Consider the following 27,124-nt stretch of genomic DNA (forward strand, 5'->3'; position numbering starts at 1 on the left):
CTGGAGTGGAGAACATCTGGCTTTCTAAAACGTGAACTGATCTCCACTTAAGGGTTCCAGTGAGGGGGCTGTGGGCCAGATCTGGTAGTTTGGTGGGCTGGATCTAGCCCACTGGCATACTCTTGCCCACCCCTGCCTTCAAGCAGATATCCTGTATGGAGGGAGGGAGGATGGATGGTCATGATCTTAAAAGTGCCGAGACCCACATTCTGTGCTCTGGCTGAGCTGCATTCAGTCATAGGAAAGTAACAATAACTTTATAACATCTTTAAATGCCTCTGGATATGTCTACACTTGCCCCCTAGTTCAGACTAGGGAGGCAAACAAAGCATACCGAATTTGCTAATGAAGCGTGGGATTTAAATATCCTGAGCTTGATTAGCATATTCGCGGCCGGTCGCCATTTTAAAATGCCGGTTGCCTGCTTTAACTTGCCGCGTGTAGACAGTCCAATCCAAAACCCTTTCCTCGTATTAACTGTTACTCCTCATTGCACGAGTCTTGCCAAGAGTGTAAGCCACAGTGTGCTATAGGCAGTGTAAGCCATAGTTAAAACCATAGGCTGCTTTAACATATGCCACGCTGCCAATGTGCCCAAAGGGCTGCTTTGTTAACTAGGACATAATGATGTCTTGATGGTCTTCTGTTCCCTGACATTCTCTAACCAGAGGCTGCCAGGGAAATGACTATATACAACACAGGGATTCACCCCGAGCAGCAGGAATGCTGAAGGAGCTGGCCCTGGAGAAGTATATAGGATGGACACCAGGAATGGGCCTAAGAACAGAAGACTTCTAAATTCTATTCCTCACTCTGAAGCAGTCTTCCCATGTTACCTTGAGTGAGTCACAGCCTCCCTGAGCCTTTGTTCCCCTCTGTGATACAGGGATGATATTTACCTTCCTCACCCATTAGAAGGTGTAATTCATTAATGCCTGTTGAATTTTGAGAGTCTCAGATGGAAGGTAGCACAGAAGTCACTACTGGGCTCCTATGGATCTCCTTACTATCATGATCCGTGGTCTCAGCACCATCCTTGTTTGCATCTTTAGCATTTACTACATGATCAGTTTGTTCTCTTTTCCCATCTTATTGTTTACAAATGGATCAAAAAGCAGAATGAATCAACAGAACAAGTGGTGGAAAGTTATTCTTTTGGCAAAATGCTGCCTGCTGTCATTTTTTATAGTTAAGACTTTTGCCGAAGCTTTGACTATCTCACCCTGACACCAGCCTGCAGTAATTAATCATTAAATACCAATTGAGGCAGTGGACCCCAGAAAATATCTTCATACTCTACCATATGCTGGAGCCAGCTGCAGCTAGTATTCAGAGAGAAACAGCACAGAGGAAAACACTCTGTCTGACAGTCCCCTGCTGTGAAGTCCAAGCACAGTAAACCTCTAACAAAGGTCCAGAGACAGAATGTTTGCTTGTATTGACCTTCATTACCTGAGATTGTTTGGAAGGCAAAATGCCAATGGTAATGTACTGGAATTTTAAACATTATCCTATTTTAATGAATATTTCCAGCCTCTCACATACATACAAAACTATGGATTAGTTTCAGAGAAATTTAATAACTTCATTACCCCCAAGCATCTTAGCTTGGCATCAGGAACACTTTCCACCAATCTAAGTGTCACATTCCATTGAAGCTCCTGGTAAAATGTCACTTATGGGCTGTTGCTGCTTACAGCAGCAGCTCTGAGCTAGGAGCCCATGCAATAGGCACAATAGGCCCAATTCATCCTATGCCCATGCTAGCACTGGAGCAGAAGAGAGGTGGTTTGCCTCAGTTTCACAGCCATCGAGGGACAGTTCACAAATTGCATCTCAGCTGCCATTGTTTCTATGGGCCTACCACAGATAGGGGACTGCTCCCTTGATATATTCCTTGATATATACTGCTCCCTTGATACATTCCTTCTGTGGTGGGACGACTGAAGGAGGGCACTGGTGCAGAGCCCTAGCCAATCAGAGAGAGGCTTTTAAGAAGCCAACCAGAGGGCAGGTGGACAGGGCAGTCCCGTATTATAAGGAGCTACCCAGCAGAGAGTAGGGAGATGGGTCCTGACTAGGGAAGGTGCAGGACCTGGTTCTCAGAGAAGCACTTTTGGGAGAGCAGCACTGGGCAAGCTCAGGGGGCTAGAGAGGGAGACTCCAGCGTGATACCTGCCAGGCTGCAGGCCTTGCTACAAGGGCCAGGAGGATGCAAAGGGGAAGTGGCCCAGGAGGAAGAGGCAGTGGAGGGAAAGTGCCGGAAGGCAGGACAAGGCTGCCATCAGAGAATCCCTGGGTCAGAACCCAGAGTAGTGGGTGGGTCTGAGTCCCCCCTTTCTCCCTTGCATTGCATCTAGTCACATTGGATTGTGGCTTGCCCCTGAAGTGAGGGGCTAGACTGAGGCTGCATTTGACCATCGTGGCACACGCCTTATCAAGGACTGTCAATACAACCCCCGGAAGGGAAATGAGAGACCAGTTTAGGGGGCACTGCTAGAGGGCAGTGTCCAAAGGAGGACGCCTTGGTCTGGGAGTGATGCGGGTCCAGAGCAAGACCGTGGAGCACGGACGGGGGAAACACCTGCCTGAAGGAGGTGCCCTGTTGATGAAAGGACTGATTCCCTGGAGCAAGGTGCTCTGTTGATGAAAGGACTAATTCCCAGCAGGAGGTGCCGCAGCAGTGAGTCGACCCTGTGACACCCTGCCTTCCTGGAACAACTCCTGCTGTGTAAGGAAGGGCTTCTGCAGAGGTAGTGCAGAGCTGGCTCTTTATCTGGAAAGGGAGGTAAAGGGAGCTATTAATTTCAGGGATGGTCATATGATTGTGAAAAGGGACCACAGAGTAACCGTGATTTGTGACCTACCTCTCCCCTAGTTTCTTCTTTTTGTGTCCTACTTACACGACTGGGATGCACCATGTGATCTTCCTTCTAGTTAAGCAGAGGGAAAGCAAGAGAAGAACACATTCATCTATAGCTTTACAAGCACCCTTTCCCAGGCCTCTGGGGAAAGGAAAAATACCCTGTCCTCTGAATTGGTGAGGAGGGGATAAAAAAACATCCCTTACTCCCTCCTATGTCCTGCATGTAGGTAACGTTTCATGAAATTGACTGATATTTAGCTCTTGCTCCATGTTCAGTCATGTAATGTCTTACGTTGATGTTACCAAAAGTTCTGTACATGTGCAGTACATAGCTCAACAAATAGAACAGCTTGAGGATTCAAGAGGGTAGCTTCACCTTAATTATAAACAGAGACCTTTGTGCTATTGTACCCAGCATGAGCACATTTTCCCCGATGAAGTGCTCAATACTTGGTTGTGTGTTTTTCTTTTGTTTTCCTGTGGCTCGCTGGATTGACCTGCTTAAATTTCTCCATTGATTTATGCAAACATGATTTTAAATGCTAAAACATTGCTTAAAAACAGAAAATAAAATATAAATAATGTTCTTCAGTTTGTTTTTTGAAGGGTGGAGGTTCAGCTCTCACAGATCTATTAAAAATATCCATCAAGCATTTTAATGTTTAGCTTCTTTCTTACTGACCTGATCCTGCAGTATATTAAACATGACACCATAAACTAAAAGAGAGTCTTATGCAATTAACACTTCTATTTAAATAATATATGCTGTAATAGAGGAAAGCACAGGTCCTTCAGTGACATAAAAAAGGAAAATAAAATTCAACTAGTAATACTGTTTATCCAGGCTATGTCTAAACTGCAGTGCTATTTCGGGTTATCAGAGGTATCCCAAAATAGCTATTCCATGTCTTTTGAGTGCGCCTATTATTTCAAAATATAATGGGCTCGCTATTCCTGCATCCCTGTAAACTTAATTCCACAAGGATTAAGAGATGTTTCAGTATAGCAGTTTATTTCAAAATTTGGCGCTGTGTAGACAGCACCAAATTAGTAAATAAACTATTTCAAAATTAAATCAAAATAATCTATACAATTTTCATAGCTCAAATTGTGTAGCTTATTTCGAGCTATGGGTGCAGTGTAAATGCACCCCTATAGTGCACTAGCCTTTGATCAGGGAAAATGCTATTCAAGTTAATGACTATATACTCGGCATCATAATTTGCATATAAATAAACTTCATCGACTTTGTCAGTAAGGCTGAGAAATATTTTTTTTTCTTTTTCCTAGAGCTCTTTCCATTCTGTGACTTCAAAGCACTTTACCAACATTAAAGATTTTAAGTTTACGAATCTATACAGAAGTAAACTAATTAAAGATGTAGATCTCAGTATAGGTCTTCTGAGATAATTAATTAACAAAGTAGTCTCCCTAATTTTCAGATGGAGAAAATGGGACACAGATTTTAAATAGCTTGTGGTCACACAGACATCTGTGACAGGGCCAGAAATAGACTCCTATGCTGAAATCCTTCCACTGACTTTAATAAATCCAAGATTTCACCTAGGATTCCTAGATCTGTACTTTAACCACTTTTTTTTCACATCACAGTGGTAAGGTTCTTACCAATGTGTGACTCCATTCTATCTATCTTCTAGCTAGTAATATAGCTGTGTGGCATTGAAGGATACTGATAGGGCTGATCGAACTGATATTTTTCTGTCACTCTCACAAATTTTGTTTTGGGAGCAATCCTTTTAGGAGCTATTGATGATGGAACCCTGATCCACAATGAGCTCCAGCAGGCACAAGGATCTGCCAGCATAGAATTCCTTATAATATTGAGGTCTTAGTTTGCTGGTAACAAGATCTGTTTTGAGGGGAATTCCCCCCAAAAAATCTCTCTCACTGGTTCCAGTAAAGAACAAGTGTGATCAAAACTCTCTCGTTATGTATTTAGAAGATCCAATGTCAACCTTTACTATAATGATGTAGTTCTATCAGGCAGCTATATAAACACAAAATTAAAAATAAAAGGAAATAGTTCCCCATTAAAATTTCATATGTTAAAATAGTATTCGACGTAGGCTGTAGTTACACTACAAAGAAAAGTCGGAAAAAGAAACACAAATTGCAAACTGCAATTTATGTATCTTTTTCCACTTTTCTTCTGAAAGAGGCTTTTTCGACAACATGAGGCTGAATGTCGGAAAAAATCTCTCTTTCAGAACATCCCTTCTTCCTCATAAAGTGAAGTTTACAGGGATGCCGACAAAACTTGTCTGCTTTTCTGACTTTTTTTTTTTCAGAAAAAACAGAGGCCTTCCTTTGACGTGGCAGAGCTTTTCCGGGATACCTTCAGGGTACCTCCTTACCCTAAGAAAAGCAGAGACAATTCAGACTTAAGGCTAAAATATTATTCTTAACATGTCCCAGGGTACTTGTTGATTGTTCACAGACCTCTGCAATACTGAGGCTATGTCTAGACTGCAGGCTTCTTTCAAAAGAAGCTTTTCCGGAAGAGATCTTCCGGGAAAGCTTCTTTCAAAAGAGAGCGACCACACACAAAAAAGTGCAATGAAGTAGCAATGATTGTCCACACTGATTGGACACTATCTCACATTTAAGCCACCCAAAACCAGTTCAGGCAGGGCATTAAGTCAGCAGTTGCTTCCAGGTGCTATTGCCTAAGGCTATCTGACACACGTGCTTAAAGCGACCCCCCTGGACAACCATTTCTCAACTTCTTCTGCTTGCTTGCCTACCTTTCTGAGGGACAGCAAAGCATTCGCAGTGTGTGCTCTGGTTGCCCTGCTTCAGGAGACCACAGCACTCCTTGCCATGGAGCCGGAGCTGTCTCTGGGCATGCGATGGCCCCACACTGACATGCCGAAGTTTCTGCAGAAGTTTATACAGGCTGCATTCATGGTCCTACTTGAGTACTACTCAGAGATCATCCTTGAGAACCTCTCCCTGTGTGCAGGAGCAATGCCCTTGCAACCACACCCCATGGTAGAGAGACAGTTCTGAAAGCTGGACACCAGTTCCGACTAGTGGGAGCAGCTGGTAATGGAGCAGTGGGACAATCAGGGTATGTCTACACTACCCCGCTAGTTTGAACTAGCGGGGTAATGTAGGCATACCGCACTTGCAAATGAAGCCCGGGATTTGAATTTCCCGGGCTTCATTTGCATAAGCGGGGAGCCGCCATTTTTAAAACCCCGCTGGTTCGACCTAGTCCGAACTACCTAGTTCGAGCCCCGTGTAGCCGTGCTGCACGGGGTTCAAACCAGCGGGGTTTTAAAAATGGCGGCTCCCCGCTTATGCAAATGAAGCCCGGGAAATTCAAATCCCGGGCTTCATTTGCAAGTGCGGTATGCCTACATTACCCTCCTAGTTCGAACTAGGAGGGTAGTGTAGACATACCCTCAGAGATGTTTCCACAACTTCAGGATGAGGAAGGAGACCTTCATGGTACTGTGTGCCTGGCTCACCCCTGCTCTCCATCAATGTGATACCCAGATGTGACCTGCCATCCCCCTGGAGAAGCGGGTTGCCATCACTGTCCGGAAGCTCACCACTCCAGACAGTTAGCGGTCAGTGGGCAACCAGTTCAGCATGGGAAAGTCCACCGTCAGGGCCCTCCTCCTGGAGGTAAGGAACTCTCGGGTTGCAGTCCCTGGGAGGGGAGGGAGGGAATTACTGGAAAGGGGGACCCTAGAGAAAGGGGGGATTGGGAGTATGGGGGGTAGGCTGGGGGTGGGGCGGAGTACTATCCACAGGGAGTTCTGCAGTCCCACCCTCACACAGCCCTGCAGCTGCGGGGGGGGGGGGGGGGGGGGGGAGGGTGGCCTCATAGGGTGTGGGTCCCGGTGTGTTTGTGGGGGGAAAAGAAAGGGTGGGTTCAGGGACCTCCCAAGGGCTCAGGAACCCCTTTAATTCTCCATTTTGTGTCTTTGTTAGTCTCCTTCCACAGGTGGTGAAGGCCATAAACTCTGTCCTGCTGCTTAGAGTAATCTGCCTAGGAGACCCAGACCCCATCATCATTGGATTTGCCGCCCTGGGCTTCCCCAACTGTGAGGGGGCAATAGATGGAACCAACAACCTCATCCGGGCCCCCAAATATCAAGCAACCCACTACATCAACCGAAAGGGCTATTTTTCCATGGTCCTGCAGGCCCTGGTCGACCACCGTGGACAGTTCAGTGACATTCTCGCTGGCTGATTGGGGCGGGTGCCCGACGCCTGCATTTTCAGAAACTCCAGCCTGTACCACAAGCTGGAGGCTGGCACATTCTTCCCCTAGTGCAACGTCCAGGTAGGGGATGTGAAGATGCCACTGTGTATCATGGGGGACATGGCCTAACCCCTCATGCCATGGCTGATGAAGCCATATACCAGCCACCCGGACCCAAGCAGGGACCATTTCAATACCTCCTGGGCAGGGCCTGCATCCAGGTGGAATGCACCTTTGGGCTCTTGAAGGAACGGTTCAGGTGCCTCCTGACCCTCCTCGATGTGGGGGAGCTCAACATACCCCAGGCATTCTCCATGTGTTGTGTTCTCCACAACATCGTGGAGAGAAAGGGGGAGGCCTTCCTTCTGGGGTATGGGAGACAGAGGTCACCCGGGAGGGAAGGAGCTTCGACCAGCCATGCACAGTTGCCATCCACCAGGCCCATCAAATGGGAGTGTGCATCTGGGAGTCCCTGAGGGAGAGTTTCTCACAAGGACCCCAGTAAAACTCCCCAGGGCCTCCCCACTAGGGGCCTTTGTTTTGCCCCTTTCTTCCTTCCCCACAACAACCTCTCCCTTCCATGCTTCCCTGTACAGTCAATACAAACACCAGTTTTCTGTTTAAAAAAGTATTTAAAAAAATAAAAGTAACTTGGGAGGAGGGAGCTGAGAACTTTGGAGGGGGGAGGCAGAAAGGGGGCTGAGAACCTGGATATGGAGAGGGAAGAGGGGGGCTGAGAACCTTGGATGGGGAAGGAGAGGCTTAGAGTTGGGGCTGAGAATGGCATGTAGTGTGGGTGGAAGTTCCACCTCAGGTCCAGGGACCTCAGTGGGGTGGAGGGGTTTAGGGAGCACGGGTGGGGGGGCTGAAGTGGGGTCAGACATGGCGAGGGGGGCAGGGGCAGGCATGGCATGAGGACTGGGGTCAGGCATAGCAGGGGGAGCTGGGCAGGCATGGCAGAGTCAGGAGAAGAGACAGGAGCAGGGAAGGCCATCATCTCTCGGATGGTGGCACACATGTCGAGGCCCTGCTGCAGCAGCTCAGTTCACATCTGGGCCCACCATTGTGCATCATCCCAGACCTTCTGGGCCACCATCTGCCTGGAGTGCAGCGTGAGGGCCAGGCCGAGAAGGCCGAGCAACGATCACAAGTCCTCAGTGCCCACCACCCCCACCCTGTGTGTGTGAAAAACTAAGAGCACTCACCTGATGATCCCTCCCTGGCCTTGGAGGTTTCTTGGGTACCGGCTTCAGTGTGATGTTGGTGATGGTTCTTGCCGTCTCTTTCTTCTCCTCCAGTTCCTGGTTCTCCTCCTCCTGTGCTGGGACCCCCAGCCAGGCAATGACAGGAGTCTCCAGCCCTGAGTATGCCTCCAGGGGTAGGGAAGGGGCTGCACTGCCCCCCAGGGTTTAGTGCAGTTCTACATAATAGGGGGAGTAGTGGGGTCCAGCCCTGGAGCGAGAGCTGTGCTCTTTCACCCTGGCGTAGCCCTGCTGCAGCTCCTTTAATTTGCTCCTCACTTGCTGAAGGTTCCTGTTGTGGCCCCTTGCAGCCAGGCTCTTGGCCATCCAGCCATAGATATTGGCATTGCGCAGTCTGGAGCGGAGCTCCTGAAGGGTCTCCTCCTCACCCCATACATCCAGGAGGGCCAGGATCTCCGCCCAGACCATGGTGGCGCATGCCTTTCCTTGCCCCTGCCAAGCTCCTGGGATCCCTGTGTATGCTCCCTGAGAGGGCCAGTGGGCTCTTGGGAGGCTTGTGGCTGGAACATGGGTGCCTGCAAGTCAGGAACTGGCAGCTGTTCAGTGAGTTGCAGCTCCTAGGGCCAGCTTTCTGGCACAAGCCTAGTCCTGGGTATTTGTGACTTTAAGAGCTGCCCGGAGACAGGAACTTTAGAGCTGTGATAAGTGTGGACAGAGGGCATGTCTACACATCAAAGTTAATTTGAAATAACAGCCATTATTTTGAATTAACTTTCCGAGCGTCTACACAGCCAAACTGCTATTTCAAAATTAATTCGAAATAGCGGAGCGCTTATTTCGAATTGGGTAAACCTCATTCTACGAGGAATAACATCAAATTCGAAATAGCTAATTAGAAATAACTGCCGTGTAGGCGCTTATTTCGAAATAGGGGGCCTCCAGCCCTTCCTAGTTTCCCCTGGTGGCCACTCTGGGCACAACCAGGAAAACTCCTCTCCTCTCGCCCATTCCCAGAGCCCTTAAAGGGGTAGACTCTGGCCACACTGCATGTGCCAGATCTAGGCCTGCCAGCATTCGCTGCCCCTGACCCAGTGGCCACACAATGAGCTGGGCAACCAGTGCCAGCCAGCTGTCCACCGCCTAGTCCCCCAGCTCCCAGAAGCCAGCCAGGGGCCAGAGATGGCAGGCGCCTTCCTAGACTAGTGCAGAGATCATGGACCTCATTAAGGTTTGGGGGGAGGCCTCCAACATCCATGATCTCCACACAAGATGGAGGAACGCAGCTGTCTATGGGCGGATAGCTGCCACCATGGCCACAAAAGGGCACATGTGCACACAGAAGCAGGTGCGCATGAAATTATAGATTTATGGCAGGGCCATATGGGTCAGCTCCCCAACAGGGGCAGATACCTGCCCCTATTTTGGTGACCTGGACTGCATCCTGGGGGGCGAGACGGTCTTTGCCACCCCAGGGGGCACCAATCCGGGAGCAGAGGGCCCTGACCAGTGCGTGGAGGAGGAACTGCAGAAGCCAAGACGGAGGGTTCCACACCACCAGGACCCCCGAGCCGTCCCAGCAGCAGAGTCACCAGGGTCATCCGGGGAGCCCACAACATGTGAGTGCCATCACTGTCCCCTTATTGGGGAAGGGGAGCAGCGAGGAGAGAGACCAGGGACTGCGCGCGTGGGCCTTGCTTATCACAGATCATGCAGCAACCTGTGCAGGTGTGAGCATGTGCCATGCCGCCCCTGGGCAGGTGGCTCCAGCTGGCTGCCACACAGGGGCCTTGGCCTGATAGCCACACACATGTGTGAAGAACATGACATGCTCCTCACCCCTGGGCAGGACACAGCAGGACGCCCTCCCTTCACAAGCCCCCTCTATACAGAGGCAGGGAACATCTCCCCCCCTCCCCACCTCAGACACACTATATATACACAGCACAGGGCCATAGGTGCAGTCTCAGGGCAGCTCCCACTCCTGGGTATAGCTGGACATTCTGACCATGGCCTCTGTGCAAGCACATCGGCTCTGACAGTGTAGGGCATGGTCATCCTCACCTCACAGAGGGGGCTGGGCTTCCCCCACTGTGTTCCCAGGGAGAACTGACGACTTCTCTTGTTTCTTCACAGCCCCACCAGCTGCTCGTGCAGGGCGCACCACCCTGCCCGGGACATCCTCCTGCACCCAAGGGCTCCACAGGACCACCCAAACCCTGCAGAGGTACTGACAGCAGCACCTGGGGGCCCTGCGAGTCTTGCACTGCACTGTGGAGCACTGGGTGCAAGAAGATAGGAAATTCCGGCAGGAGCTGCTTGCCCAGGGTTGTGCCATCTGCCAACACCTGCAGATCCTGGTGCAGAGCATGCTGCCTCCTGCTGCTCCAGCGCCTGCTGCCTCCCCAGCTACCGCTCCTCCTCCCACTCCTTCTCCCCCTCCCGCTTCTCCCTCCACACCCTCCTCACCCTCCATCCCCTCCTCCCCATCCCCCCGGGGACTCCAAGGCCCCTGCACCTGCTGTGCTGGGAGACAATTGGCCCGGCGAGACTCCCACCCCTGAGCCCTGATCTTCCCCTCCCCCTTCTTCCCCTTGATTCCCCCTTCCTGCTCCCTCCTCCCAGGTTTCCCCCTCCCCTCTTCCACCTTCTCTCCTCCCCTCTCCCACCTCCTTTCCCCAGTCTCACCAGAGTTTCATCCCTCCCACCCCAGTTTTGTTAAATAAAGAGAGTTTGTATTTATGAAAAAACGTGTTTTTTATTTGACATCAGGAAGGGGGTTGGAGGATGGTGGGGCAAGTGGAAGGACGTGAGGGAGGAATGAGGCACAAGCCCCCAGTGGGGCAGACCAGGGAGGCTCTTAGTGCTCCTCAGAGTGGAAGAACTCCCTCAGGACCTCCTGGATACTGACAGCCACCCAATGGGCATCCTGGATGGCAGCCTGCAGAAAGTGCAGCCAGGCTGGTAGCAACGTATTCATGAGAAGCACCAGAGTACCCAGGGGCAGCTCTGGCTCCGTGTGGCAGAGTGCTGTGGTGTCCCGAGTGACGGCAACCAGAGCACGCAGAGACACAAATGCTTTGCTGTCCCTCATCAATGTAGACAAGCAAGCAGGGATACCTGAGAACTGGCTGCCCGAGGGAGGCGGAGGGTGTCCCTTTAAGCACAGGCATCAGATAGCCTCAGGCAGCAGCCTCACACAGTAAGTTCTGACCTGATGCCCTGCCTGACCTGGTTCTGGACGGCCTTAAATGCGAATCAGTGTCCATTCAGTGTGGATGTGGTATTTCAAAACAGCAAAATGCTATTTCGAACTGCATTTTGTGTGTAGACGCGTTATTTCGAAATATCTTATTTTGAATTAACTATTTTGAATTAAGATATTTTGAAATAACACTATGGTGTAGACGTACCCAGAGTGGCTAACAGGGCACCTGTGTTATTTCCTGAAGGTCTCTTTTTTCTAAATAATTCCCTCTTCCATGTCCACACACGCCTTTTTCTGAAAAAGGTTTTTTGGAAAAAGCATAATTCCTCGTAAAATGAGGTTTACTACTGTTTGATAAAGCTCTTTGTTAGTTCAGCTTTTTGTCAAAATAATGCTATTGCAGTGTGGATGCAAGTAGACGTACCCTGAGACATATTAGGGTTTGTAAAAGAGGAAGCTGGAGAATTAACTCCCTATTGTGTGGCTGCTTTATATTTTTAGTCAAGCTAAATATTTTAAAATAATTGTGCATACATATAGAACAGTGATTGGTACTATATAAATGGAACATCAGTTGAAAAAAAATGACATATTTCTCTTATTTTTTTACCAAACCTAACAGGCATTATGTTTACCAGAAACAGACACATTTTTGGAAATAGATGAAAATTACCAAGTGGGATTTTTTTTTTTTTTTACAACCCACCCCCAACACATGTGCTGGGAAAATTATCAATGTATTCCAGTAAGCCATCTAAATTTATGATGCCTGAAGATATTTTATATATGGTTTCCCAAAGTACAAATTACAGCAGCCTTGTATTTTTGCCCTGAGGTCCTTTTCACAGTTATACATGCAGATGATCTCTAATAAATTGATTTATACTCCTCTGTTTCATGACAGAATTACTCATTATAAGAAATTCCTCTTACTCCACTTAAGGGTACAGGGATTCGTAAATGTGAAGTCAGTAAATGTGAGTGTTTAAAAGCCAAAGACTTGTGTTTCAAAACAGCAGCATAGGTAAACACATCTTTTGATAAAATCTGATTTATAAAACTCTTTTTAACCTCAAAAGAATCTGAGTCTGCTTGTTTGATGATGAACTATTTTATTATTTCGCTTTGTCTTGTGAATGCCAGATTTTATTGAAGTTTGGTGTGTCTTCTGAGATCATAAAATTGGGGTTTATTTGGATACAGATAAGAATTTAATCTTGTGTATGTTTTTTTAAATCTCTTCCGCTTTGGACTATGTACTCAATTAACAATGCAGTAAAACTAAATACTTACATATCAACTGTGATACTTTGCATTTTGCAGCATCATTTTCATTTCTTACAGATAACGCTCATTTTGAGCTATGTTACTTATTTTAGTTCCGAGATTAACAGCATTCCACACAAAACTCTTGCGCTTTCACTTGTGTTTCTTTAAAACAATTTGCAGTAGAAATTAAGACTTGTGGAACAGAGATTATGGGAAGTTACTTGTGCTAAGAGAATGAATGTGACAGCATGTTCAAATTCCCGCATAAATGTTTTTTTCTGAGTTCTTCACTTTGTCATATGTTGCATCCCACATTTGGGTCTTGGCAAATTGACATATGAGCAAATGTACTATTTATATAAGCGTACCTATTTAAAATAAAGTGTGTATTTTACCTACATTTTAACAATATTTGCAGAATGTGGGTAACAAGATTGTGGTAGATGTGACTTGGTCCTGTAGGGTCTTTTGTTATTGCTTCAAACTTGTAAAGATTTGCACAGACTAAATGTATACATGAGTAGTTCCACTGAATCTGTTGGACTACTTACATGCCTAAATCTTTACAAAATTGAGGCCTATAACATCTCCCTAGCTATGGTATTTGTAAAGTGCAAATCATTGTGTTATGAAGTCTAGGGTGCTGATTTACGCAAACACTTAACCATATGTGTTGCCCCATACAAATGAATGGAGCTCTTCACATACTTAACTGCTTTGCTGGATCAGGGCCTAGCTCTGAGATGAAAAAAATACTCTTAATTTCTTGCTGAAACACTTTTTTCTTACCTCGGAAATTGTAGTGCTCTCTTACAGACAATTTGGAGGATTCCCATATTATTATTTAGCAGGTAGGGGAAGTTGTTTTTTTTTTAATTATGCAACTGGCAGTCTAAATAGCATGTCAGTTGACAAATTATTACAAAAACGAGATACGTGTCATTGGAAAGTGAGGGGATGAAAATATGTATATTTCATGTGAACATTACAAGTCCAGCACTCTGTTGCCTTTGCTCATTGAGTTCAGTTTTGGCTCAATTTCAATTTCCTGGGGTAGACAAGGTTTAATAGATTCACTGGAAAGTTGCCTGTTCTATGCAGTGTGCTTCTCCCCGCCCCCCAGCCCCTCCTTCTTTCACTGGCGTGCCTAAGAGGAATTGTGGACTGCTTCTTCTGCCAGGCAGAGTGCATGCTCTAGTGGTTCATGTTGTGCTCTCTTGTGGCTCAGAGGCCACCTCTCTATTACAAACCAGAAGAGAAAAATTGGCAAAAAGCAAGTGCCATGGGATTTCACTAGAGCAATTACCCTGGTCTTCAATATTAATGAGCAATTAGAGCACTGTCCATGAAGCAGTCCGCTGATCCTGCGGCTCAAACAATGACAGTCCTGTGGCTTTACCATTAAGAGTTTAACTATTTGCCTAAGTGGGAAAGCCTCAGGACTGTTGCGGTTACTGCTAGTGTATCCCAGGACTGCTCTATGTCTGTGTCAGAACCATAGCAAGCAGACTTGCTGTGATACGACATCTCTCTCATAATTTCTTAAGAGAAGGAAGTCCACAGGAGCCAAAGTCTAATCATCCACTAGTGTTATTTGGAGGGATGGTAGAATTAAGTTCCCAAGTGACTTCAGAGCACACATCTTTCTATTGGGCAGGTATTCCTAAGTCAATCTGAGCACATCTAAAAGGCAAAAAAAAAAAAAAAAAGACCTGTGACAGTGTCTCAGAGCCCAGATCAACTGCTTCAGGCTCATGGGGCTTTCACAACAGGGCTACTAATTTCAGCTGGACCCCAGACTCTAAATCCCAGCAAGGGGACATGAATTTGAGGAATTTGTCTTCATGAAAAGGGCAAATGCAAATATCCTCCCCACCATGATGACCAGAATTGGTTACAAAACTTTCATCAACACTTTATTTAACAGAAAAATAAGGAGGGAGAATTCAAACATTTTTTTTGTAATTTTTTCTCCTTATTTCCCAGCCACATGTGCTGATGACACAGGAGCCCAAAACATCTCAAACCTTTTCACGGGATCTGAGATCCTCTGGCCTGTTTCTTTTTCTCATCTACAGGTACAGAATATGAATGCAGTTCTTTGTTCTCCTACCAATTCTCCCACAACCACCATTTCTACAAAGATATTTCATCTGAGCACCAGGCAATAGAACTAGTAAATAAGTAAACAAATACATAAATTTGCAAGGAAAAATGGCTTTTAAAAAAACCCAAATACTTTTGCAATGAGAAATACAAAACTCAAATGTTTGCAGAGAATTTTTTGTCAAAATGTTAGTTATTCAATTAAATAACAATTGTCAGTTTTACAGTGTCAGGAATTTTGTTTCTCTACCTCTCCCTTCTCTTCCTTTATTCTGCTCCTCTGAAAGGGATGGAGGAGAGTGGAATAATGTTTACAATATTTAATGTTTTGAAATTAACAAAATTCATTTTTATCGAAAAAGGAAAAATACCATGAAAAAATTCACAACAAAGTAAGTATTTTTGGTTTCAAAATTCTGAGCAGAAAATACTTTTTATTTTTTACCAGATTTTACCAAATAAAGCTTAGGAAGTAAACATCTGGATTCTATGTCATCAGTACTCATGGACAGTTTTATTCAGCTTGCACACACACAGAGAGGGTATGTTTACACTACAGAGGTTTTTTTTAGAAAAACAACCATTTTCCAAAAAAAACTTCACGTCCACACTGCAATCGCATTCTTTCGAAAAAAATCTAAAGAACAGAGGGGTTTTTCCAACATAGGTAAACCTCTTTCTATGAGGAAGAAGCCTTTTCCGAAAAAGCTCTTTCGGAATAAGGCATGTGTGGATGGGGAAGAGGGAGTTCTTTTGAAAGAAGAGGAAAGAGGAAAAAGCACAGCTGCCCTGGTGGCTACTCCATCCATAGTAATCCCAGTTTACATGAAGCAAAATGCAGGACAATGTAGCACTTTAAAGACTAACAAGATGGTTTATTAGATGATGAGCTTTCATCATCTAATAAACCATCTTGTTAGTCTTTAAAGTGCTACATTGTTCTGCATTTTGCTTCAGCTACCCCAGACTAACACGGCTACATTTCTACCCCAGTTTACATGTGAGATTGCATCCATTCGTTGTGGATGCTATCTTTCGAAAAAGCAGATCGCTTTTTTGATGTGCTTTGGCAGTGTGGATGCTGTCTTTTGGAAGAAATGTTTTCAAAAGATCTCTTCCAGAAAAGCTTCTTTCGAAAGAAGCCTGCAGTCTAGACATAGCCAGCTCAGGAAAGAAAGAACTGATATTTAAAGTACAGCAATCATCATAGATGATGCAAAAATCAGTTTCCCTGACAACGTGATAAGGCTGTAGAGTGTTTAAAAAAAAACCAAAAAAACCCCACAAACACAAACCAATGAGTTTTGAAACATACCATGCTGAAATAGGTCCAAAAATATATTTATACATAATGTTTTCTCCTATCTTCAATACTCAACTCATGCTGTAGTCTGAAATAGAACACTACCAACAACTGAGTTGTGTGTTTGACTTTGTATGACAGAAATATATTTTGATATCTAGGCTATGTTTCCTTTTTTCCAGTAGAAAGTCAGGCTGCAGCTGCTCTTTGTTAATTAAACCATGTTCCACTAAAAACCCGCAGTGCAAATACATGTTAGCAGAGCATGTTCTGTGTAGTGTTCCTTCTCATGTGATAAGCAGTGCATTTCCTCAATGGATGCACATTGCTTACATTTTTAGAGCTATTAAGCTGGGATAATTATGGAACAATCTAGGCAATGTTCAATAGCCCATGCAGATGCCTGACAGGGCATGTTGTCTCTTAATTAGGAATTTGAATGCCTAATGCTTGTATATTAACTGAAATAATTGGATAGATGTTTTACATTTTCTTCAGTTTTACTGACAACTGAGCAAGGGACTGCACAAATACACATCTTTCTAAACTAGTTCATTTTATGTGCACATTCTAGGTGATCTAATGCGGTGGTTAAGTGTGGCTTTTAGAAGAGTTGATTCTGGCTATTGTGTAAATGTACTTTGTGGTGAAAGTAAGCCTAACATTTTAAATCTGGCATTTTATTGCTTCAAATAACTGCCATGCAGTATTCAAAATAACTGCCACTCTGCATCCTTTTAGTTCCTTGGAATATAAGGTAAAGTATCATCATTATTATTTATTTTATTATAATCATTATTTATTACTAAGTGCTGATAGTAGGCTCTGCTTTGTTAACAGAAAAGAAATGGGAAGTTCCGATCTAAGGGTATGTCTAAACTCCATCCCTCTGTCGACAGAGGGATGTAAATTAGGCAAATCGAAAGTGCAAATGAAGCGGGGATTTAAATATTCCACGCGTCATTTGCATAATGGCGTCCGAGAGCTTTTTTGAAAAAGGGTTTTTTGAAAGTGAAAGCACCGTCTCGACACAGTTCTTTCTGAAAACAAACAACCCTTTTTCAAAAGATCCCATACTCCTCATTTTTTCTGGAGTACAGGGTCTTTCGAAAAAGGGTGGGGTTTTTTCTGAAAGAACAGCATCTAGACTGCGGTTTCATTTTCAAAACGCCCTTTTTTAAAAGATCGTTGGGATACGATTATGCAAATGAAGCACGGGATATTTAAATCCCACACTTCATTTACACTTTCGATCGGGATCATTTACATCGCTCTTTCGAAAGAGGGATGTAGTCTAGATGAGCCCCTAAGAGTCAAACTTACTCACATAAGTAGTTCTCTGCTTCCATGAAGGCTGCTTTAGAGCTTATAGAGTAAGGGCTTGCTGGGAAAATGCAAGCTGGAAAAATGCAAGCAGTTCTCCATGCGGAGGGTTGTCTCTAGGGGCCATGGAGCCCAGGGCATTCCTTCCCCCACCGTCCCAGACATGGGGCAAATGGTGTCCCCCCTGCTACAGGCTCCGCCCTCCCCGACCTCTGCTCCATTCTGGCCCTCCACCACTTCACCCCCTTCCCTCAAGCTCTACCTTTGCCCCCGCCCACCCTCTTGCTGCAGCCTTTTCCTCCCAGCAATGCAAGCTGGGGGATGGCTGGGGGCCTTGTGCGGAGCAGCAGTACAAGTCGTCTCTTCCTCATCCCACATTCACTGTGGCAGCAAGAATCAGAGTGAGCCTGCTCTATTCCATCCCGCTGCCTTCTCCCAGCCTGTTGTAATGGCAAGCAGAGTGCCTTGGGGCTGGGGTTCTCTGTGGGGCAGGGGAGAGCAGGCTGCCAGGTTGGGGAGTTCAGGGGGGCTGATATTTGCTGCTTTCTTGCATGAGGGTCCCTACTCATAATCCCCCAGGAATCCCTGGGACCTGTCCTTAGGATGGTTGAGGCGGCCCCACGCGGCCTGGGACGGCCTTCCCAAACCATCCTATGGATGGGACAGTTCTGTATAAGCCCCTGCCTCTGCCAAATAGGGCAGCTCAGGTTCAGACCTTCTCTGATCTTTTTCCTGAGAGACCAACTGAATGAGGTAATATCATATATTGGACCACCTTCTATGGGTGAGAAGACAAGCAACAGAAACCACAGTGCTAACCCTGGCAACCCTTCGACACGTGAGTAGTTCTAATGGGCCTGTTCATGGGCATAGAGTTAGATACATTTCCAGGACCAGAGCCCAGTGTTAGTCCCTTTGACAGCAATGGTAAAAATTTCCTGTGGCTTCAGTAGGAGCAGGATTGGGCCCGGTATAATTACCTTCTTTAATCCCCTTTGCTATGTGTATGATGGGATACCATGCACACCAGCATGAACAATGTTTATATTTAGGATACTAGATAAATATGTGTTTATTCACAACTATTAGTGTAAAAGCTCCTTTAAAAGCAACAAATTGCTCTCTATTAGTAATGTGCATAATGACCTATTTCCATAAACATTTTTTAGTAAGAGAAATTGGAATGTGCAAAACCCTGCAGACATTTTATGGAAATTAGACTGTATTGTGCAGAAGTACATCATCGTCGTATTTTGTTGTTTAATATTTTGTTTTGAAAGGTGAATTACTTTCTTCTAGATATATAGTGTGAAAGAGGCAACCCAGTATAGAACAAGGGAAAATATGTTTTTCTCTTGCTAATGTTTATTCACTGGATTGATGTAAAGATGTTTTTGCAGAAAAAAATACAGATTATTGATTGATTGATTAATTGCATATTCATTTACAAAATGTATTGATTACTTTAAAAAAGCCCCAGAAATATAGTAATGAGTGGGGGCGGGGGGGCGTGGAGGTGGGAAAGTGATGTCCTTTATGGTCAAAATGATGGAAACAACTTCTGAATCTGTATTTGTGACATTGTTTTTCTATCTACATGACCTGTGTATTTGTGTGTGATTTCCATACCTAAATACTAGTAATGTATGCAAAAATGTGTTCATACAGTACTATTGTGAAATTTTAGAGGCTGGTTTAGAAATGTTGCCTTAGGAGTTAAATTTGCTTAGCTATGTGCTTTGGTTTGAAAGGCATGTAATCAAATCAGTCAGTATTGTGTGGAGCCCAAACAGCAGTGCCCTAAGTTTTGTATTGTATCTAGACAGAGCAGCAGAAGAGCTATTATATAACTTACTTTGTTGGGAATAAATAACATTTTTCTTCTTCATCAAAGAGCTTTTAAATTCTGAAATACTAATTATCCATCTTGCATTCTGTGAAAATAATACACATCGGGGGTGGGGAGGAGGTAAGATGATGATCAGTTTATGCATATAAGCAATTTCACTGAAGATATACAAGTAAAGTGAGCAACATTTAATCCTGAATTAGGTTAATGGTATAGGCACACAAACTAGGAAGAAAATGTGAATATACCCAATGCTAAAAGACTAAGCAATGTTTCAACTTTCTCTGATTATTTTAACCCCTTTTTTCTCCCCTCAAGCTCATCTGAAGAAGTGAGTTTTGCCCACAAACACTCAGACTGCACGATTATTTTGGCATAAGCTATTCCGGAAGAAATACACCAAAAGAGCTTATTTTGAAATCGCACGTCTACACAACAAATGCCCATCAAAATAGTATTGAGGTATTTCAAAATAAAGTGTCCACACTCTTTGGATGCTGAATTGCATTTAAGGCCACCCGGAACCTTTTCAGGCAGGACATCAGGACTGCACTCATTTCCTGTGGCTGCTTCCTGAGGTTATCTGAGGCTCGTTCTTAAAGGGACCCCCCAGTACAGCAGTGTCTCAGGCTCTTCTCTTTTGCCTACCTCATTGAGGGACAACAACCTATTCCTTTGCCTGCTGTGGTTCCCTTGCTGGAGCTGCCTGTGGGCAGTTTTTGTCTATTGCAGCTTGTGCTGCACCTCATGCAGCACTTTTTGCAGACTGCCTCCCAGGCTCTGCAGGAATCCAAATCCCTGCTCATCTTGGAGATCCTCATCTGTTCTTTGCGGGCGCGGCTCAGCTGCTGGATTCCACCTGCCCACCCCTGCACACTGTGCACCACCGCTTCTGGTGTCTGGATACCAGTGCCAACTGCTGGGAACCAGCTCATCCTGGAGTGGTGGGGTGACCAGCAGAGGCTCCAGAATTTCCAGATGAGGAAGGACACCTTTCTGGAGCTCTGTGAGCTGCTTGTTCCTGCCCTCAGTCAACAGGACACTCACAATTGGCCCACCATCCCCCTCCAGAAATGGGTCACCATCACCCTGTGGAAGCTCGCCATGTAGGACAGCTACTGATCCATCAGGAACTAGTTCAGCATGGGGAGATAGACAGTCGGGGCCCTGGTCATGCAGCTATGGCTCTTGTCTTGTTGTCCCAGGAGAGGGGTGGACTGCTGGAATGGGGTTCTCTAGAGAACTGGGAGGTTGTTGTTGTTAGTGGTGGTGGAAGCCCCCTCCCTTGGACGTTTTTCAGTGTCCCCCTCACAAAGCCCTGCCAGGGGATGGGGTAATTCGGGGGTTGCTCCTGCTGGGGGTGGGGGAGGGGAAGAGGAAGGATCCAGGTACCTCCCAAGGGCTCTGGAAATCCTGCAATTCTTTGTTTGTTTGTTGGTCTCCTTTGACAGATGGTGAGGGCCATCAACACAGTCCTGCTGCGCAGGGTCATCAACCTTTGTGACGTAGATGCTATCATTGCTGGCTTTGCCAATAAGGGCTTCCACAACTGCGGGAAGGAGGGCCGTTGACGGCACCCACATCACCATCTGGGCCCCCAACCACTGGGCATCTGTGTACGTCAGCCTGAAGGGATACCTTTTGATGGTTCTGTAGGCGATCATGAACCGTCACAGCCAATTCACGGACATCCATGTAGGGTGGTTGGGGAAGACACACAATGCCCCTGTCTTCTGTAACTCCAACATCTTCCAGGAGCTGCACACCTGCATTTTTTTCCCTGACCACACCATCAGGGTCAAGGATGTGGACATGCCCATGTGTATGGCGGGGGAAGTGGCCTACCTTCTGTTGCCTGGTTAATGAAGCCCTACATTGGTCACCTTGACCACTCCAAGGAATGCTACAATGCCAAGCTCATCAGGGCTTGGTGGTGAAGGGAGTCTTCAGGCATCTGAAGGTGAGGTTCCATTGCCATCTCACCTGGCTGGATGTTGGGGAGTGGAACATCCCACAAGTGATGACCACGTGCTATGTCCTTTGCAATATTTAAGAGAGGAAGGGGGAGGCATTCTTGCCAGGGTGGGGGGCAGAGGTTGACCGCATTGGCAGTGCCCTCAAGCAGCTGTGCAAAGCTGCCATTTAGCAGGCCCATCAAGGGGTCATGTGCATCTGGGAGGCCCTGACGGAGAGTTTCTCACAAGGACCCATGTGACGCTCTCCCCTGGGTCAAAATAACGCTGCTGTGTAGATGGACTCCAAGGTTATGCCCAGGGCTCAACAAACTGCGGCAAGAACTACTCGCCAGCCCCGCACTGTGCATGCACTAGACCTGCACTGCGCATGCCGGTGAATGGGGCGCATGGAGTGTCCGGCTGAAATCTATTCGCCACAGGCGAGTAGAAACAGCAGTTTGTCGAGCCCTGGTTATGCCTATTTCAAAATAAATTATTTTGGAATAATAACTCCCAAAATAACTATTTGGAAATATCATGATGACACTACATGCAAAATTAGTCCAAATCATAATCCTCTAATGTGGACATCCTACCTTGATTTAGAACCCCAGGCAGCACTGAGGAGTAAAGTTACTTCGAAATAGCAACATTGGAACATCCATACTACTGCTGTTTTGAAATAACAATTTTGAAATAGGCATTTTTATTTGTGAAATGAAGGTTTATTATTCTGGAATAAGAAGTCTGTCATTCCAAAATAATTTTGAATTTTGGGGTTTGCTGTCTGGATGCTCACCATGTTATATCAAATAATACTTTAGTGTAGATGTGCTTGTAGAGATGCCACAGGACTACTCATCGTTTTTCAAGTTATAGACTAACATGGCTACCCTTCTGCGGGTATTATTTTTTAATGTTTCTGAATTGTTAATTCACACAGTTCTAATGATAATCTTTATTCCTCTTTGTGAAACTCTCTGAGATCTAGAGATAAAGCATGTTATATAAGCTTTCATGTGTATTGAAGATAAAATATTTCTAGTGCTTTTGAAGGGAAACGTATATTCTTGAATTTCTAATTCTGTTTACAAAACTGATATGCAGCCACTATTTTTACTTCTATAAATGTATTTGGCAGTTGCATGTGCTCTATTCACGTATGTGTTTCATTTAAAATTTGAACTACGCAATTTAATTGGAAAAATCTTAATTGAATTGGACATTAATGAGAAGGTGTGTAAAAATATACACATTCCTGTTTCAGCAAGGTACTTAAGCACATGCAGATGGAGCTGACAGCTTTTACAGGCCACACGCAAGGTGTGGGAACATGGCTCTGTGCCTCTGGAAGGGACGAGGCCTCAGGGGCAAGAGGTGGGGCCAGGAGAACCACCCCTTAGTGTAGCCCAGACTGCAGCACTACCATCCTCCCCCCAGTCCTCACTGTCATGTAGAACATGTAGCATGGCACTCTGGCAGCAATTTAAAGGGGCCTGGGACTCCGGCTGCCGGCACTGTCACAGTTACAGTGGTGGCCGACAGGAGCCCAGGGCCCTTTTGAATTGCTGGGGTCACTGCCCCTTTTGCCCCTGCCCGTTGTCAGGCATGAGTATGTGCCATTGATTCCAGTGGCGTTGAAGCACACCACTAGACATGTGTTCAAGAGTTTTGCTGAAGTAGGACCTGAACATTGAGCTGGGCATAACATTTAGGCTGTGTCCAGACTCAGGGGTTTTTTCAGGAAAAGTAGCCTTTTTCCGAAAAAACTTCACCTGCGTCTAGACTGCAGCCGCGTTCTTTCGAAATTAAATCGAAAGAACGCAGCTTTTCTTTCGACGGCGGTAAACCTCATTTCACGAGGAAGAACGCCTTCTTTCGAAAGTGCTTCTTTCGAAAGAAGGCGTTCTTGAATGTAAATAGGGCTTCTTCGAAAGAGAGCATCCAGACTCACTGGGTGCTTTCTTTCGAAAAAGCGGCTTGCTCTTTCGAAAGTTCCACGTGCAGTCTAGACGCTCTCTTTCGAAAGAGCCTCTTTCAAAAGTATCTTTCGAAAGAGCCTCTTTCGAAAGAGGCTTGCAGTCTAGACATAGCCTTACTATGAAGGATTGAACCAACGACACTCAGTTTTTAAGCTGTAATATACACAGATGCCTTTAACCCTCCTGATGTGTAGGCCCATGCAAAGTGCAGCTGAATGTCTGATCCTCCTACAGTCAAGCCAATGGGAGTGAAGAGTCCTCAGTAGTACCTTGTAGTATCAATCCATATACTAGTCTATAGCCCTATCTTTATCTCATTTTGGTGAGCAACCAAACTCCAGTTGACTTCAATGGAAGCAGGATTGGCTTGTATAGTTGGGCATTCTTTAAATCTATAGAGACAAGTATCAGCAACCTGCCATCATTATTGCTGCATGTTAAACAAAGTCAGCAGAAATAAAGCCTTAAAGAAGTAGTAAAATTAAAGCTGAGATGCTGAATTAGTCAAGTGAATTAATGAACTTGATCATTTACTTACTGATAATTTTGCTAAAAGGTAAAACAGATTGAGCCTGAAAAGTAATTCACATTTTTTTTTAAATAATGTAAGGGGTTGTCTTGCCGTCTGGATTAGCTCACAACTGTGAGCGCTTACCTCACAGCATAAAACAGGGCAGACAGCCCAAGACGGTGGAATGTTCTATCATTAGATTTTACCAAATTAATAACAAATGCAAACTCCTGGATCACTATATCAGTTTTTATGGAGGCACAATAAGTCCCCTGAGAGTCTCCAAACTATTTTACCTTCCAGACAAACTGAAATTTGTGATAAAAGGTTACTAAAACCTAAAATCACACCACACCAGTTTTCTCCCTATCCCAAGAGACTACTCACTGCAGATCAATTTGTACTCCAAAGACAAAGCTGGCAATTAATGCTATAATAAACTATAATAACTATAGTTTATTACCTAAGAAAAAAAATGAAAGTTATTGAGAGGTAAAAATGGGTAAAATATACTAACAGGTAAATCACAGTTGGTAACTCTAAATGCTGGCAGTGATGTAATAATCTGCCTATTTCCGGGTAACCCAGAATAACTCTGGACCTGTTTTCTTCTTCACTTATTCTGCCCTGTTTGAATCCAAACAGATCAGAGATACAAGACCTTTCTTTGAATCCATATTTATTTATATCTTCTTCTAACACGAGACAAAAGCTGGCAGTTTTTCCCTTTGAAGGTACGAGGAATGCAGGCACACTTTTGACCTCTTGCCATATACATAATGGCCACTTGCTTTGAAATGTAATAGAGAGGTAGCTGTGTTAGTCTGATCTTGCTAAAACATAAGGAAAAACTATGTAGCACTTTAAAGAGTAACAAGATGGTTTAATAGGTGATGAGCTTTTGTGGGCCAGATCCACTTCCTCAGATCATATTCTGGAAAAGAATATGATCATGCCAATTCTCTTCCAGAATATGATCTAAGGAAGTGGGCCTGGCCCACGAAAGCTCATCACCTATTAAACCATCTTGTTAGACTTTAAAGTGCTACATAGTTTTTCCTTTTGTTTTTGCTTTGAAATGAGCATTTTCTGTTAAAGTCCATAAGCTCTTCCTTAGCATTTCACAGTGATAGAAATGTAGCCATGTTAGTCTGGTGTAGCTGAAACAAAAAACAGGTCTATGTAGCACTTTAAAGATGGTTTATTAGGTGATGAGCTTTCGTGGGCCAGACCCACTTCCTCAGATCAAATAGTGGAAGAAAATTGTCACAACCATATATACCAAAGGATACAATTTAAAAAAATGATACAATTAAATTTAAAAAAAAGTTCTTTATATATGCGTTCATTTTTTTTTAATTGTATCCTTTGGTATATATGGTTGTGACAATTTTCTTCCACTATTTGATCTGAGGAAGTGGGTCTGGCCCATGAAAGCTCATCACCTAATAAACCATCTTGCTAGTCTTTAAAGTGCTACATAGTCCTGTTTTTTGTTTTAGCATTTCACAAGTTTTCTTTGATGTGTAATTAGGTACAGGGTATATATAATTTTAAATTCTCATATTTTAAATTTTTATATATATTTGTTGGGTTTTTTTGTTTGTTCTTGTAAGCTGCCTTGAATATTTTAAATAGAAAGGCAGGGTACAATTATTTCAATAAATAAATAAATAAAATAAATAAATAATGTTTGCTGTTACATTATAACAGGATTAAATACACGAGAACAATACAAGTAATAACCCATTCATTTTCCTGAAGTTTAAATCTAAATACACACCTGTACATCAACAACCACTTTGATCTGTTCTAAGCTAAGACAAGTCAATTGGCCTGTGGCCCTGGCCTGACCTAGCTTGCCAGAGTCACAGGAGGTATTTTATATCGATTCTTTAAAAAAAAAAGACATTTAACTTATTAGCATTAGCTCAAGAAAAACTGTTCAGTGCTCAGCACTTCTTCCATTCAACCGAACAAAAGTCTAGTCCTAATATAGTCAACTGCACCATAGTAACTCATCAGGTGTTATCTGTCGTTTTATGCTTACTGTGTTGTACAAATAGAATTATGAGGTTTTGCTGTGAGTACTATTGCATGGCATGCCCTTTTTCCTGAATTGTTTACACCTTTCATTTTAATCCTCCTTTTAGACACACTTATGCTGAGGTCAGTGAGGAGTCACTTGTTGTGAGAGAGCATGATTTTCATCAGTTCATGCTGATACAATAAGTTTTCTTTCTTCATCTCTCCACGTATGTGAAAAGAATCAGTATTTTTAATAATACTGAAAAGAGGTAATCACTTAATGCAGGCTTGTCCATTGCACCTGAACAGCAAATCCAGCTTAAATGGAAATGTACACAAAGAATTATTTATAGGAATCAATCATAATTACATTTAATTCATGCTGCAGCTGTTTGTAATTGACGTTTTTCCAAGGTTATTCAGCTCCCACCCTCCATCTCCTCCTCCCCCTGCCCCTGATACACAAATTTGTTTCCACGGAATGCTTACGAAGAATTATAATTTTTCCTGTGTTGTGAGGCAGATTAGTGGATGTCACAAAAAGAAAGAGCAGGCTTTCTTTTTTGAACCTACAAATTAGTTTTTAAGAAGCTGAATTAGCTACACTTAGTAGGAAAAATATTTTCTATGTAATTCTGTTGCCTACTTACTTTTGGCTAAGAGAAACTGAAACCCTTTAAAATAACTTTAGAGAGTAATTATAGGGAAGGATCATTTCTAGGCATGGTTGGCCAAATTGAAAAATGATAGATAAAGTGGACTTTTAAAAACAGATATGATCTAGGAATTATTTTGGGAAAGTTCTGTGGACTGTATGGAAGGTGAGATTAAATTATTACATTGGTCCCTCTGGCTTTGGAATCTGTGAACTTCGATTCCCTAACATTTTGCCAGAATCCCTAAAGCTGTTTACTTTAGAGCTGATTGGAAAATGCATTTTAAACAGTTGTAAGCTTCAACTTTTCATTAGAAAACAATGTTTAAAAGTTTTGATCTAAGGCTATCGAGTTTTCCAATTAAAGCAAATACTTTCTGCAAAATAAATTTGCTGCCAAATAAATTAGCTGACAAACCAATTTTTTAGTAAAAAAAATGTTTTGTTGGAAAAGTTTTGGCCAGCTCTAATTTATGCCACTTATACTTAGATGTAGGGAAGTTTTGCCTTCATCTGCACTCTAGGCTGTGCATTATTTGCTAGGATCATCAGGATATACCACTGAATCATATTCCCGCCCATTGGAGGGGCTTTGGTTGTTAATGAACTTTGGTCCCTCCTGTTCTCTGCTTG

The sequence above is a fragment of the Pelodiscus sinensis genome, chromosome 1 (assembly GCF_049634645.1).
Source record: "Pelodiscus sinensis isolate JC-2024 chromosome 1, ASM4963464v1, whole genome shotgun sequence".
Taxonomy (NCBI): domain Eukaryota; kingdom Metazoa; phylum Chordata; order Testudines; family Trionychidae; genus Pelodiscus; species Pelodiscus sinensis.